At 46.6% G+C, this 16,184-nt stretch overlaps 1 protein-coding gene and 1 long non-coding RNA gene across 4 annotated transcripts in view; one reads left to right on the forward strand and one right to left on the reverse strand.

Annotated features, from left to right (window-relative positions):
* The window catches only part of LOC105541904, a 67,610-nt gene extending 62,585 nt beyond the window's left edge, over positions 1-5,025 (reverse strand). Inside the window, exons 1-2 of the long non-coding RNA XR_001006396.1 lie at positions 4,929-5,025; positions 1,035-1,145 (exon numbers count right to left, since the gene is read on the reverse strand). This is a non-coding gene — a long non-coding RNA (uncharacterized LOC105541904). The remainder of the gene's footprint in view (positions 1-1,034; positions 1,146-4,928) is intronic.
* Positions 1-16,184, forward strand: part of LIPC (lipase, hepatic) — a 162,557-nt gene that overhangs the window by 86,306 nt on the left and 60,067 nt on the right. The window lies entirely within an intron of this gene.

Raw genomic sequence — 16,184 nt, forward strand, 5'->3', positions numbered from 1 at the left:
TATAAAATATACTTATAATAAATATATAAGTATTTTTATATATTTATATGACTCACTATAAGAGAAATTGAAACCTCCTTAAGCATGGACATCTCCCGGGTGTGTTTTCATGAGACGCACAGGAAGATGGCAACGGGTAACTGAAAGGAATGAATTGCTTGTGGGGGAACTTCATTCACTAGAACAACCCAGGTAGGAGGACAGGTTTTAAGACATGTGAGTAGGGGTTCTGGAGGTCGTCACCTTGCCTCCTAGTACACAGGTAAGACTTCACTGAGGCTGGAGAATAAGGCTCATGAAGAGATTTGCAGGCCCCAGATCCTTGCAGCTGCTGGAGCAGAGGCCTCTCAGTTCCTTGCCATGGGGGTCTCTCCATAAAACTGCTCACAACATGGCGGTTAGCTTCTCCCACAGCAAGAGAGAGAGAGAATCCCCAGAAAGAGAGAGAGGCTCCACAATGGAAGGCCTAGTCTTTCACAATCCGATCCCAGCAGTGACATACCCATCACTTCTGCTATGTTATTGGTCACACAGACCAGCCCTGGTGCAATGTGGGAGAGGACCACACAGGGTACAAGTCCTAGGAGGCAGGGACCCTTGGGCCATTTGAAGGATGGTTACTCCAGCAGGTACAGAGCATGGTGAGCCCACATTTGGAGGTGCCCAGATTGCAGCCATAGATCCTTGGGCAGGTCATCTCATCTAACCTCACTTACGCTGTTGGCACTTACAGAAAATGAGAATAATAGACTTGTCAGGACTTGGCGATGCCTATGAAAGTGCATTGAACAAAGGGAAGTGTGCTGCAGATATAAGGCAACATGGTTTTGAGTGTAATTACTCGTACCAGTAGCACGCAGTTGTGAGGACTCCGATTCTGTTGAGCTAACAGGCCTGGCCCACCTATATCAATCAGTGCCATGTATATTTCACATTGCCAACACCCAGTGTCAGATAATGAAGTGTTGTAAAACACAGCTTGGGTGGGATCTTTTTAATGACCTGGTAGATCTGATTTATAATTAGCTTTTTACCTGAATGCACATAAGGAATCTGGAGTTCTTGCTCATTCTTGTTTGGAAATGATCTGTTTCTTCATCTGAATGTCCTCCCTTCATCTGATTTCCTTAGCAACCCTGGTTCTTCTGTTTTGATTGATAACACAAAATTAAATATCGGGCCAGTCCTTCTCTGGGATATCACAGGTTCTAAAACACTCAGCCCTCATGTCATTGACCCCAACCTCAACCTTCCAACTGGTTCTTCCCTCCCCTGCCCCCTTACCCTGCCCTAAGGGCTCTCAAGACAGACCTGTTTAACTCTGGGCATTTAGAACACAAAGCACTTTCTCACCAGGGAATACCTCTTTCTAAAATCCCCACAGTGCTGGTCAGGCAACAAGAGCACTGGACTAGGAATCAAGACCTGGGGTGCTGACCCTGACTCTCATCCTTAACTGCAGTGTGGCCTGGGTAGGTCACTTCACTGCTCTGAGCGATTTAGTTCTGGTTATGAAAGACTGGATGATTCTCCCCACTATTTACTGAGCACCTCTGGACCTTCTATTATAGCCTCCTCCCTTGCCTTCCCTGCAGCTCACCACCAAAAACAAAGCCTATACAACCTTTGTAGACACTCCTCATAGATCTGTTTCTCTACCTGTGGGCTCCTTCCTTCTGAGCACTGGCAAGACTTAACCATATGTTCCAGGCATTAGGTGTGAAACCAACATGGCTTTGTGCTGCAAACTTAGCCTCATCTTCCCAAGCACCATAGCTAACCCTTGTCAAGTACTTGCTCTGTGTGCCAGGTACCGTTCTACCTCATTAAAACTTCACAGCAGCCCTGAAGTGGCTATTATTATCATCTCCATTTTACAGATGAGGAAACTGAGGCTCAGATAGGGTAAGTAACTTATTCAAAGTCAGCCAGCCCACATGAGGCAGAGCCCGGATTCACACCTAGGCAGTCCGGAACCCAAGCAGGCTGACTTGGGACTGGATTTTCTTTCCCCATGAAGAATGTAAATTTCTTAATCACAGGCCCTATTTATTTTACACACAGTCAGCATCTACGAGTATTTGTTAACTGATTACAGGTTTCTGTCCTAGGCATGTTAAGCATAGGGTCAAGCATAAACTCTGTCCCTACCTTTCCAGAACATATGATCTGATATATTATAGCAGACAAATGCAAAATTTCCAAGACTCATGGAATTTAGAAGGGATTTTTCTCAACTCTTGTTTTCCAAATAAGAAAAGGGAAACTTGAGGAGATTAAGTTGCTTCTGGCCACACAGCTCCCTGCTGCAGAACCAGGACAGAAACCCAGGCCTTCCCGTCCCTATCAGGAGTTGGATCTAGGGCAATGGTTCTCAGTGGTTCTCAACTGGGATGATTTTGCTACCTCACCCCCTGGGACATTTGGCAATATCTGGGGGCATCTTTGCTTGGCACAGCTGGAGAAAAGGATGTTACTGGCATCTACCGAGAGAAGCCAGGGGTGCTGTTAAACACCCTACAATGGACCAGACAGCCTTCACAGTACAATTATGTGGCCCAAAATTCAATAGTTCTGAAGTTGAGAGATCCATTCTGTGGCATTTACCAGTTCCTCTAAGGCTCTTTGTTTCTGTATCTTTACAAGTAGTCACCTACAGTTGGACACCTTGCCTTATTCATCCTTGGCTCCAGTGCTCAGGAAAGTGCCTGGCATGTAATAAAAGCTCTCTGAACAAGGGAGGGAAGGAGAGAGGGAGAGAAAAGGAAGAGAAAGAATGACAGAAAAAGATGTCAGGCTTTCCTGGCAGGCAAAGCAAGACCAACACTACAAATAAAGACCTCTGTTCGTAAAACAGAAGACGTCCGACCGTTTCAAATCAATTTCTGTATATCACTCCAGAGAGAAGACTAACTCTGAATACCTTAATTACGCTTTAGAACAATTTAGGCGAATACTCACAAAATGAATTAAACAGAGAACCCAAGCCCTGCTACAGAAGTTGTTCCCCCTCTTAAATTTTTTTTTTTTTAAAGATGGAGTCTCGCTCCGTCACCCAGGCTGGAGTGCAGTGGTTCAATCTCTCCAGGAATTACAGGCGTGTGCCACCGCACCTGGCTAATTTTTGTATTTTAGTAGAGACAGGGTTTCACTATGTTGGCCAGGCTGGTCCCCAACCCCTGACCTCAAGTGATCCACCTGCCTCATCCTCCCACAGTGCTGGGATTACAGGCATGAACCATTGCGCCTGGCCCTCTTAAAGTAAATCTTGATCGATGGACATGATGAAATCAGTGATGTACAAATGCACTGTCTTTTACAAAAGTAACTGGTTCCCTGGAGGTGTCCATTGGGAAAACTGCAGTTGTTAGAGCTGCCACTGAGGAAGACATAATAGACGGCTCTCATTCCAAGGCCGCTGAGCCACGGAGGAAGGCTGGCCTGAGTGGTCAGTGTGCACTAAATCCAAATCTCTAAATGCAATTCACGCTTCACCCCCAGCCGAATGACAAATGGCTCCCCCGTCAGAGCAAGCTGGCAGGTGATGCACCACCCCTCCCCTCCCCTGCCACCCATGGTGAGACAATCTGTCAGCAGCCACTAATTCTCAGGAATGGATGGGGAAGCGGAGGAAGTCAGGCTGTGTTTATTGGGCAAGGAGAAGGGGTTTCTGAGCCCAAAGACCTTCTTGGGAAATGTAGCTCCTGCCCTCCGCAGCAAATAATGCTCAATGACCAGTCATGGAGAACTTGCCTGTGCTCTCATCAAGCCATGGGGAGCATCTAGAAAATGCCTTGAAACCGTCAGATGGAAACATCCTCTCATCTTCCTTCCTCCTGTAAGTAATGTGCTCTGCAGTTCTCCCAAACCCTTCCTGTCTCCACTGGTACACCTCTCCAAAGCCCTCAGGATGCCTCCCATGGTATGCCTTTCCCAGGCTCCAGGTCGTCACGATGCCCTCCCCACTCTATTCCCCAACTGCACACCTGTCTCCATCACAGACACCTTCACATTCCTGGCTAGCAGGAGCTCAGTCCTGCCCACCTGCCTGTCTTTGTTCTGCGACCACCTTCAGGGTCCTCCGTTGGGCTCAGCTGTGAGCTGACTTGCCGTGGAGCCAATTGCACTTAGGTGTCAAGAGCCTTCACTTGCACAAGCCCCTTTCAACCTCCCCTCCCCCAACACACACCTAATTATGTATCCATGATGTATTTTTTTTCATAAAGAGGACCTCCAAATTATATCTAAGATTCAGGCTCTGTAGAACCTGGCTCTTTCCTGCCAAAATATGATCTTTATAGAGCCCAACATGCCTCACACATACTAGGTGTTTAATAAGAGCTGAAGGATCAAAAAGAATAGATCCTGACCATTATTACAATTAGGAATGAGTGATTAATAGGAAAGGGAAGATCTGTGTGTCTCTCAGGTGGGCTTTAATAATTCTTCTTCTACCATCAAAGTGAAAAGAGCCAATAGCCTCCCCTATCTCAAATCCAGGATCCTCTGGAGGGCTTGTTAAGTCACAGCCAGCCGGACCCCACCTCCCAGGGATGTGGTTCAGTAGATCTAGAGCAGGACTCACAATCTGCATTTCTAACACATTCCTGGTGGTGTTGCCGCTGCTGTTCAAGGCCCTTACTCTGAGAATCACTTTGAGACCACGAGTTATCAATGGGGGCCATATTGACCCTGAGGGTGAAATTGGATCTTGGGGTGGGCAATGAAAAAAAGGTATTTTTATTATAAAGGAGATTTACACATACACACACACACACATATATATACACATACACACACACACAGTACACAAACAGGTGTGCAGTATATCCCTGGTGTTAAAACGTCATGGGTAGACAATTAGGGAAAAAAATATCTAGAAAGACTCTTTAGGGGGCAATCATGATAAAATATTGACAAACACTGACCTGGCCCAAGTGCCTACTTGGTGCTCAGTCCGCAGCAGCTGAGCCAGAATCCCTCACCTGCAGTGACCTGGAGCCCACACCATCTGATACTGTGGAAGCAGCATTAGATTTGGAGTCACAAAACTCGGGTTCAAATCCTTGCTCTGCAGTAACTTCAGGCCTCCCACCCACACCCACTTGAGCTTCTAGTACTGAAATAAAGAAAGTTACAACCACCAAAACTGCCAGCGAGAGAATGCTGCCTGTGCTTGGAAGAGATACATTAAGAGCTGGTTTATACAAATAGGAGTGAGCAAGACTCCACAGGGCATGGCTGAGTAGCAAGAGCAGCACATTAAACCATCTCCCAAGGAGCCTGGGCCTGTCAATGGCCTTACTTCGCTGAGTGTGGAAATGCACGTGTCAGGCAGAGCAGGATTACTCGGCACAAGAGAGGCCAGGCTGGGGTGGGAAGGACGGAGAGACAGTGCCGCCAGTGACAGGCTGGGGCAGGCAAGAACACCAGGCAACATGCACACTGATCTTGATTTGGGCAAGTGTTCTCAGTGGCAGCTCTATAAACTCTTTCACCACCCCTAAGAATTCTGTACTGTTCCACCTGCCTCTAAACAATGCCTCTGGGGACAGCAGATTCTTTGGGGGTAGAGCTGAGAGAGGCTGAGTCTACTCTAACTTTATGCTGGCTCGAAAACAGACTCACATAGTAGGGACCACCAGACTCCTGGGTTACACATCTTGTCTGTGTTAACTATGTGTCCGATCTCCCAGGCCTTAAATGAGAATTCTTTAGGAATGAGTGTGTAACAGGAAAGGGAAGATCTGTGTTTCCCTGAAGCAGGCTTTAGTAATTCTTCTACCATCAACCTGAAAAGAACCAATAGTCTCCTCTATCTCTAATCCAGAATCCCATTTCTTCCTCAGAAACTCTATGTCCAGTCAGCCACCGAACCCTGTAGGTTGATCCCAGTGGATCAGCTCTTCTGCTCCAGTTTCTCTGAGCACCTAGGAACTGGTCCCTGTGTCTCTCCTGGGGAGATCCATTTCTTATCCAGGCCACCAGCTCTGCCTGTCCAGCTCAGAAGCCACCCCAAATGCTAAATCTGTCTTCTTGCTAAACAAGTTGGATTGTCATGACTGTATAGCCCTGGTCTAAGTGAGGCTGGATAACAGAAGTGGTCTAGGCCAACTGTGTCCTGGGGGCGAGGTTAAATGATAAATAGGATGTGGTCACAGTGTCCTAGGCAGCAGTCCCTCGCAATGCCGGTAGACATCAGGATCACAAATCAGGGAGGTCTAATTCGGTACAAGACATGAGCTGGGGAGGTCTGATTTGGTACAAGAGATCCAGAACTTGTGTCCAGCTGCAGTAGGGAGAGTAGGGTATAGCAGAGACAGGACAAAGTAAATTGGACCTCCGAGACAGGGTATGGGGCACGGAGCAGGGTCTGATTCCAACAGAAACTTAAGGATCTCCACATCCCTCAACAGTCCCTCAGATGGTGAGGTTTAAGACCCAGTAAGGAGGGGTGGAGAGAGCATGGGTTTAAGGTATCTGTTTTCCCTCATGCAAACCATGGAACCAGGAGCAGTGATGTTACAGTGATGTCATCCCAAGGTTCGGTTTCCTCGTAGTTAAGACGGGAATGGGAACGTCTGCTGCATAGGCTGTGAGATGATTTCATGAGATGTAAGTGCCTAACAGATGGTAGTGATGACGACGTTGGGATTGAGTGACTGTAGCCTCTTCACTGTCACGCTTGCTCTCGTCTGAACACACTCCCATGTCTCCATGTTGCTCTTGTGTCCACAAGCAAATGCAATAATCCATTGCCACTTAACCAGCACAGAACTGAATGAGACTGTCACCTTCCTTTTCTAGAACACACGCTTCAGACAGCACAGCCTACAGTCACATGAGGACTGGGAGAAGATACTGCACAATATTTACTCCTGTTGAAAATTATAAGTCCCTGAGTGTTTTCATATGTGCTGCTACTAAGCCACCACTCCCTGACCTTGAGCAGATGGGTTTGGGATCCATGTGTAGCCCTGTTAAATTTTATCTTTTCGAATTCAGTCTCACCCCCCTTCTCATCCTTTGTGACACTTCTAGATTTTTGTTTCTGATACCTCTTCTAGCTTCTTGACATCAGAAATGTGGTGAACTCATACTTTGTATTATTATCCAAATCAATGACAAAATTCTTGACTGAGACAAAGCCACATCAAACCACAGGAACTCCCACCCCCTTGGAAGACACACCAGGCCATTCATTGATACTCTTTGGGTGCATTGCTCCCATTAGTGACACAGCCTTACCATTCTCACAGCCAGTCCATATTTCTCCCATCTTTCCTCATGGGCATCACTGAGAAAGCTTAGCAAATCTGCTGCCCAGACCCTTCTGTTCTCCTTTCACCCCCTCATTTGATCAGCCTCTGGGTCCTGCTGGCTCCACCTTAAAATGCCTCCTGTGCACCCTTTCCTCTGCCTCTCTACAGCCGCATGCTTCGCAGGGATTTGTCATCTCCTCCCAGACCATTGCAGTGATTTCCTAACAGGCCCTCTCGCTTATATACCTAGACTCTTTCCGGGAGGGATTTCAGGTGGCTCAGCTTACGTATATTCAAATGTCTCTACCTAGTCCCAATGTTATCATTACCTAGAGGCCTCTCATACTATTTTTTTTTTAATGCCTTAAGTTCTTTTGTTTGTTCCTTTTTGTTTTCTGATTCTACACCCCAGTATTTCTTTGGTGATGACAGATCTTCTCCTAAAATGACAAAGAATTTAGAAACATTTTCCATGTATTTTTAACATCTGCGTCAGTGAACAAAGAAATCATGGTTGATGACAGGGTGGAAAGGGAGAAGAGGGAAACTTAATTAGCTTTAGCTTTTATAAGAACTTCCATCAGCGCTGGATGAACTGGAATATGACATCTGATTGGGCCTAATCACAAGGAAGAGTACATTAACTTGCCATGAATATATTTACCAGTTTTTTACAATACCATTTTTAAAACTCTACAGAAGCCAATTTTCTTACAAGAAAATTACCCTACCAAGATTGTTTTTAGAATAAGCAAACCCAAATTTCTTTCTTACCCTAACCCAGTTCATCCGGCTCTGACACTGTGGCCTGAGGACAGACACTGATGCTATCTTGGAGCCTCTGCCTCTCCACCCTTCAGGAATGTTCTGCACCCTGAAGGAGGTAGGAAAACTTGAGGATGCAAAGAAAAACCAGACATCTGTTATGTCTCTTGATGTTAGGGAGTAGGAGTGAAATCCCAGCTCACCCACACTCCTGGGGAGGCTAGAATTTAATGGGATGCTTGAGATGCATGGGCCAAGGGTGAGGCTGTAGCTAAAGATGCTTGATGCTGGATCTGAAGGTGATTTAGTGACCAGAGGGCAAGGCCAGGGAGAGAGCGCCTTGCACAGGCTTAGTGACACTACAGCTCTCAGAGTGTGGCAGGAAGAAGCAGGCACACCATCACATCGTCTCATTTTCTTTCCTTCTCTGCCATTCCCCAGATGCCCCTCACTAATTCATCGGCCCTTTCTTTCCTCCCACACAAGCGGCTCAGCACTTTGGCTCTGCTCTGGAAGCATTTCCATTCCTGTGCTGCTACAGAACCCACCGTCCCCACCAGATTGGATGCACCTGGACAGCAGGATCGTTACTTAGCTGCCATCCCGAGTTTTACCTGGCACATGTGGGTGCTAGGTACATATTCCTTCAAAACAAGGAAAGGGTGGTGTCGCATCCCTACTTAGCTCCCACCCTTGGGTTAGTTTGCACATTTTGCATTGAATTCCATGTAATTTTCTCTTGTTTTTTTGTTTGCTTGTTTTTGTGAAAACGTATCATTTAACTTGCCATGGCTCTTCCTTTGAGGTCACAGATGTCACAGTGGTTAACTCCAAGTCATCTCCAAGAACACCATTCCTATTAGGTTAAGGCCCCACCCTTTTGAGTTCTCATTATCTCCTTAATGTGTGAGAACTGGGGGAATATGTTCCCAAATTAAAATAAGTTCCCTACAACTAAGGTTTCCGATGCCGAAGAGAAGGTACAAAATGAGTAAGTCATATTCACTCATGCACTTATACAGTCAAAGAGCAATTTTTAGGGCCCCTCCCATATGCCAGACAGCCTGTCAGGCTTTGGGGAGGCACAAGGATGAAGAGGACATGGTTATCAGCACCCCCAAGCAACTCTCAGCCTGTAGAGCTTTCCTAATCATTCAACAGGCATTTGATGAGCCCATGAGGTGCTGAAACATTGCACCTGGGCTTTTTTTTTAAAAAAAAACACACACTTCTGTCAGATGTGCCATGCATCATTGAGAATAGTATATACATATTATAAATAATATGTATAGGCACTTTAAAAATATTAACTCATTTTATCTCCATAACAACTGAGTGATGAACAATTCATGATTATTATTATGGACAATCTCAACCCTCACAATTCAGTGTTGCTAATCCCATGTCAAAAGGGGGGAAACTGAGGTGCAGAAAAGTTAACTTTCCCAGAGTCACACAGCCTCTTAAGTGGTAGAACCAAGATTTTATTTGTTTTCCTGGTGTAGGAGAACTTGGTGGGTTCCTTAAACCCTGGTCAGAATCTGTCACTGGATTTGCCTGTTGTCCATTCGGAGGCTGGAGAAGGAGTGGAGGGGGCACAGTCCAAGGTAGGACACTAGGAGTCAGGGAGAGGTGATTTGTGAAAGGTCTTAGGGGCAGCACCAGCCCCTGGATAACAGGGACCCTGGGGGTACCAAGGCATCATTGGCAGGACTCTGGGAGGTGAGGACTTGCCCTGCATGGGGCAACACCTCGCATCTGATACTGGCACACATCAGCACCCTACTGGACACATGCGAACAGGCAGCACCCTCTGAGTGTCTCAGCACCAGCACGTCAACCTTCCAATTCACCAGCTCACTCCAGGGAATGTGAGGAGCAGGATTCCACTGGGCCTCACCACCCAGCCCCTGGGTGGCCCCAAAGGCAGAGGGAATGTGAGTGCTGTCTCTGCGAGCCTAAGTAGGCCCTGCACCTGCTAGAGACAGAGCACAGAGCAAGCGTCTGAGGGCAAGTCACCTGGACACAGCAGTGGTAGAAACCAAGGAGAAGTAGGCATGCCAGGCAGGTCTCCAGCAGCCTGTGAGTTTCCAGGCACAGGGCCCACACGAGGGTGGACTTTTGTATGTACACACACCCCCACCACACACACACACACACCCATACACACACCCCCATACATATACACCCCTACACACACCCACACACATACACACCCCTACACACACCCCCACCCACTCACACACACCCCCAAATACACACACTGCACCAGTCCCATTTCCTCAGATGGACATTTTCAGAAGAAAGCCAATGACAATACCAAGCCCATGACACATTTCAAGATATGACAGGACATCATTTTCCAAGTGGAAAGAAAAATTCTCAGAAAGCCCTGTATACCACAGAAATCCATACACCAGTTTCAAGTCTCATCCCACAGACCGGGCCAGAGTGCAGGGCCACAGGGCATCCCGGCTGGGGTGAACAAGCTCCCTCCAGACCCCCTCAAGACTCTAGGCCCACCAGCATAAAAGTCCTCTTGACCATGGGGTCATTCCAGCCCCGTGTGGGGTTGTAACCTCTCAGAGCAGAGGAAAATAAACATGCTGTTGTCAGGCAGCCCAGGGCAGAAGTGATAACACCTGCTCATTCTAAAGTTCTCTTTTTTATACATTATGGCCACCTGTAGACCATTCAGAAAACAGATGTTTTCTGAGTCTCAAGCAAGTGACTCTTTAAGCCAAATCACAAAGAAATTTCCATTTTGGCCAGTTCTGTTTCTGGACGTCCACACACCCCTCTCTGTATGAATAAGGGGTGTTCCAGAAGGCTAGGAGCAGCACTCAACAGGCCAAAACAAAGCAGAGGGTGGCTTGAAAACCACACTGGTATGTTCAGCCTGAGGCCCAGCATCGACCTGGCCTTCTCCCGCTTCCAACAACTCATTCTGTAGCTTTTCGGTTAAGAACAAATTTGGATTTCTTTTTCTCCTCCCAGCAATCTCGAATGTATCAGAAGAAAGGAAATTTCTACCCTTATTGTCAGAAACAAGACAAATAAAAGGCCATCCTCATCAACTCGTGTTCTCTTCACCAGAGAGCAGCATGTGGAGAGTAGCAGATCTCTAAACACGACCCGGTGTGTGTAAATCCAAGCGGCCCCATTATCCCACCTCGAGGACAGCTGTGCACGCTGTACCCCATTTTACACGGCCTGCCATGCTTCTGGTAGCAAAGCAGGAATCTCCCGGTTATGTAGCACCGGGGAGGCCAAGAACAGCCAGAGAAAGAATAGAACTCATGAGGCCAAATATTTTCAGTCAAACCAAGCTGCAAAAACCACAGTCATGCAGAAGCTGGAGGAACCGCGAAGGCAAAGACAATGGAAATTCCCTTATGCCAGACAGCACAGGTCCCCAATTTTCTGGGGCATCTGAAACTTGATGTGATAGCACTGGGTTTGGAATTGTGAGTGGAGTTGACAGGGGAGGGAGAAGGAATAGGCATCTGAAACTTGATGTGATAAACGTGAGGCCGACAGTCCACAAATAGGCCAGAACCTCAGGGGAAAGGCTACCACTCTACAGCCAGCCATCAGGTTGCTGGGCTACAGCAGGGCTGGCGGGAGCAGACGGAGGCCACATGCTGACCCCAGCCTCTGCTACATATGGTCCCAGCTCCCCCACTCACCAGCCATGTGGCCTCAGGCAAATGGGATAATCCCTGTGTCTCAGTTTACTTGTCTTTAAAAAGTGGGATAATAAAAGATTCATGTAGTTTATAGGGTTGTTGTGAAGATCAAATGATTTAATATACAAAAAAAAAGTTGAGAACAGGGCTCAACACATAGAATCTGCTCAACAGCTGCTGTTGGTATTGTTGGGGCTGGTGAATGGTCTGCTGGCTTGGTAGGGATGCCTGTGAGGTGGAATAAACATTTCATGAGTATGAAGATAGACTGTTCAGATACTCATCTAGTGCCTTTGGCATGCTCCTCCCTTTATTGTACCAAGATCTGTTTCCTTCATGTTTCAACCAACCTCAACCAGCCCTTCCTTCTTTGGACTAAGTCTCCCTTTAACACATCCTCAAATGACACGGTTTCCAGTTCCGTCACTCTTAGTCGCCCTCCTTGGAACAAGCTCGAGTTGCTAAATGACTATCTCTAAAACCAGTTCCCGCCCAAGCCAACATTCCAAGACCAAAACCATCACCTCTATCATGAGTTGAGTATCCTGCTTTCATTAGGGGACTGCAGATTGCATTGACGGCGCTGCAGGCTGCTGGTCAGCCCTGGGGAGCCAGCACCACACAGCCCTGTGAGCTCCCTCCTTACAGGAGGCGGCTGTTGCCTCCTTGTGCCAGAGCTCCTGGGCCTTGGATAGAGGAATTCCACTGCTTGGGTCTCATCCTTACTCGCCAAGTTGGAGGAACTTCCTTAGAGCAGATGGCAGCCGCCCCTCCCCACTTTGTCTCTGTGGTGTGTGCCCCACCTGGGCTGTGCTTGGGTACTTTTAGTACCTCTTCCTGTTCTTGTCTCAAACACACCTGTGGGGCTACTTTCCCACCACTGTGCTTCACAACAGGGCTCTCCTTAGCCCAACACGGGAGAGGCTGTCCAGAAAGGAGACTGCCATGGCATGCTTGCGGCAAGGGTGTTGTTTTGCTCCTTCCATAGATCTCAAAAGCCACAGCTATGCTGGAGGACAGAAATAGAAGCCAGCCACACCCAGCCTTCTTTGCATGGGCACACTGAATGGGCTCAGTTCTCCTGCCACGACTGAAAGGGCACCATCCCACAGAAGGCCCTTGGCCACTGTTCCAGGACAGTCCAGATCAGAAGAAAGGCCTTTGAGCAGGGCAAAGCAGATGCTGAGGAGAAGGCACAGTGAAGGCGGCCCAGGCCACTCTGCCTATTCCCTCTCCCTCCCCTGTCAACTCCACTCACAATTCCAAACCCAGAGCCCTAGCTTCTGAAATATCCATGCAGGCAACAAGATTCTTTCTCCATGATACAGACTGCTGAGAGGCTCCCCTAATAAAGCACCAGTGTTCTCTCTGAAGACACAGGCTCAAATTGCACTCTATTGAAAGTTGGCTGTGTTCCTAACTCCTAAGCCCTGCTGGCTTCCCCTGCCCCCCACCCTGAGGTGGGGGAAGATGCTACAGGTGTGAGGGTGTATTAGTCCATTCTCACAGTGCTAATAAAGACATACTCGAGAAACACCCGAGACTGGGTAATTTAGAAAGGAAAGAGGCTTAATTGACTCACAGCTCAGCATGGCTGGGGAGGCCTCAGGAAACTTACAATCATGACAGAAGAGGAAGCAAACATGTCCTCCTTCACACGGTGGTAACAAGGAGAAGTGCCCAGTGAAGGGGTGGGGGAAGCCCCTTATAAAACCATCAGATCTCGTGAGAACTCACTATCACAAGAACAAGCTGGGGAAACCACCACCATGATTCAATTATCTTCACCTGGTCCCTCCCAGGACATGTGGGGACTATAGGAACTACAATTCAATATGAGATTTAGGTGGGGGCACAGGCAAATCATAGTGGGGAAACCAAGAGAGCACCAGTAAGTACATTTACCAGGCTGGATCAGCTCAAGAAATAAAATTGGTTTTCACAACGGCTAAACTTTCCCTGTCCTCTTGATAGTATTTCTAACCAAAAGAGAAATATACTTTTCTTTTTGCTTTTTCTTAAAAAAGAAGGAAAGAAGGAAGGAGGAAAAAATGAAGGGAAAGAAGGAAGGAAGGAAGGAAGGAAGGAAGGAAGGAAGGAAGGAAGGAAAATAAGTCAAACTGACTTGATTTAGCTCATTATTAAACATACAAGTAGGATAATTCCCGTTCTTGGAATGTGATCAGTCATCTGCATAAGGTCTTGTGACATATCTACAATTGAATTATTTCTTTGAGGATTCAAATCATTCAAAGATTTCCCTGGCCACACACAAATCAGTACTTGCTTTACTTTGGAAAACCAAAAGAGCTCACTAAAGTGGTCCCTCTTATAATAAGGGGAGAGTGGCCTCTAGGACAAATTTCAGCTTCTACAATTGTGGAATACAGAAAGGGAAGCTGGCTAGCGACTTTAAAATCCATACTTCACCAGGCACTGTGTACGGGCTAAGGGAAAGCTTCCCCTTTGCCCTCTGAAAGTTCACTGAAAATTGACTCGCAGAAGACAGATGAGGAGAAAAAAAGGCACAGGAATTTATTTTAACATGTGTAGCACTGGAGGATCCATAGAGAACAATTACCCATTAACCCTTCTTCATAGGGGAAGGGGTGCTGGGGGAAATGTGGCAATTTGAGGGATGGTAAATGATTTTTAGGGGGAGACGACTAGACTTGGGGAACTTACAATGGCCATGGACAAAGTCTGTTGGGACTGTAGAGCAGACAGTGACTGGTAAATACTGAATGGGAACCAAAATAGAAAATGATGGTTTGTGACAAAACGCTGTCCAGGTGTGTTGGCAAACTTCAGTCTTTCTTCCTGTGATATGGGTTCAGTTGATGAAAACTCAGGGAGGAGACTAGAGATAATTGTTTTCTTCCTTGGTAGGTCCAGACTTTAGGCAGATAAGGGGTGAAGAGAACAACTTTGTCCAGAGCTTTGGGAGAGATGAAGAATTGAGAGATGGGGTGGGGCCAAGGGTGGGGGTTGGGGGTTAAGATCAGAGAGACCCTGAGACTGTTCTTATTTCAGCATGTCAAAGCACCATATTTTGGGGTAACAGTTGCTGTTAACAACTGCCACCCCGTAGTCAAATTAAGCCAATCATCCCCAAAGCAATATTAGTCCAGTCCAGTTCCTCTCATGACAAGTGACCTGAACACAGGATTCAGCGAGTCTTACTCACTGTGGTCATTTTGGAGGTAGGGAGATCATTAACCCACATACTTTGGTAAAATACAAAATGCCTTTCCTAGCTGGCTCTTTTCCTCTCCTATAGGCCGACCCCCCATCCCTTTATTAGTATTGAACTGAACAAATTAGTTAATATGGGAACATTTGGATGTATCAACTTTGCTCTCAAATAAAAATGTATTCATCCCGAAACTCAGTGCTGAGGGCTGAGGGAGAGTGCCTTATGGCTGACATACTTCCCAACAAGGTTCTCATTAGTCCCAATCTTTTTGACACCTTTTCCTCCCCATTCACATCCTTCTGCCCTCTCCAGCCTGGGCAGGAAGAACCAACCAACCTGACCTTGGTGCAAGGACTATGGGTTTTTCAACCCCTCATTCCTGCTATTTTTTTTTTTTTTTTTAGTATTCTTCTCTGTATCCTCCTTTCTTATATGTCCTAGGCTTCTCACCCAGCCTCTCTGCTGAGTACCACTTGTACACACAGCTCCCTCATTCACAACATCCCAATGTATTTGTCCTATATCAAAGCAAACCTTATATAGTAGCTCTTTTAACAACTGCTAAAAGAATGAAGAAACAAAACTGAGCCAAATAAAGCAAATATGAAGAGGATATGTATGCAGGGAATGGTGGGAACAAATCATCAGAATCCTCTCTTGTTACTGTACCCAAATCCACACCTTCTCCTCAGTGTTGTCTGGGAAATACATCAATCCACTGTGAATGGTTTAGATAGAACAGAATCCATCAAGTTCACCAACTTGACTCCTCCTCAGATGATGTGCCACCTTCTCCGTTTCAATTCCAGGGCCGGCCCCAGTCTTCCTAAATGTTCGTTAACTCCTATTAGATATTGCGAAACTCTCAGGTTCTCTGAGTCAGCATAGAATGGTTGGAAAAGCAATCGCTGTAGAATCAAGAAGACTCAGATTGGAATCCTGGAGCAACTACCTACTAGCTACAGGCAGGTTACTCTCTCTCAGTCTCAGGTTCCCCATTTGCAAAATGAAGCAATGCTATCTACTCCAAGGATTGCTGTGAGGATTAAATGACCATGTGCTAAACAAATAGGTGTTCAGTAAATAAATATGTTTTTCTATTTTTCCCTGCAAAATTCACTCCCCATACACAATCTTTATTTTTTTATGTCTTTTTAACATATAATAGCCATACTATGGCTTACCAACTCCCCAGGAAGCCAGGACCCTCTGTATACTCAATGTTTTGCCACATCATTTACATGGATGAAATTGTTTCCTATGCTCCCAAAT

The sequence above is a fragment of the Mandrillus leucophaeus genome, unplaced genomic scaffold (genome assembly GCF_000951045.1).
Source record: "Mandrillus leucophaeus isolate KB7577 unplaced genomic scaffold, Mleu.le_1.0 Scaffold247, whole genome shotgun sequence".
Classification (NCBI taxonomy): domain Eukaryota; kingdom Metazoa; phylum Chordata; class Mammalia; order Primates; family Cercopithecidae; genus Mandrillus; species Mandrillus leucophaeus.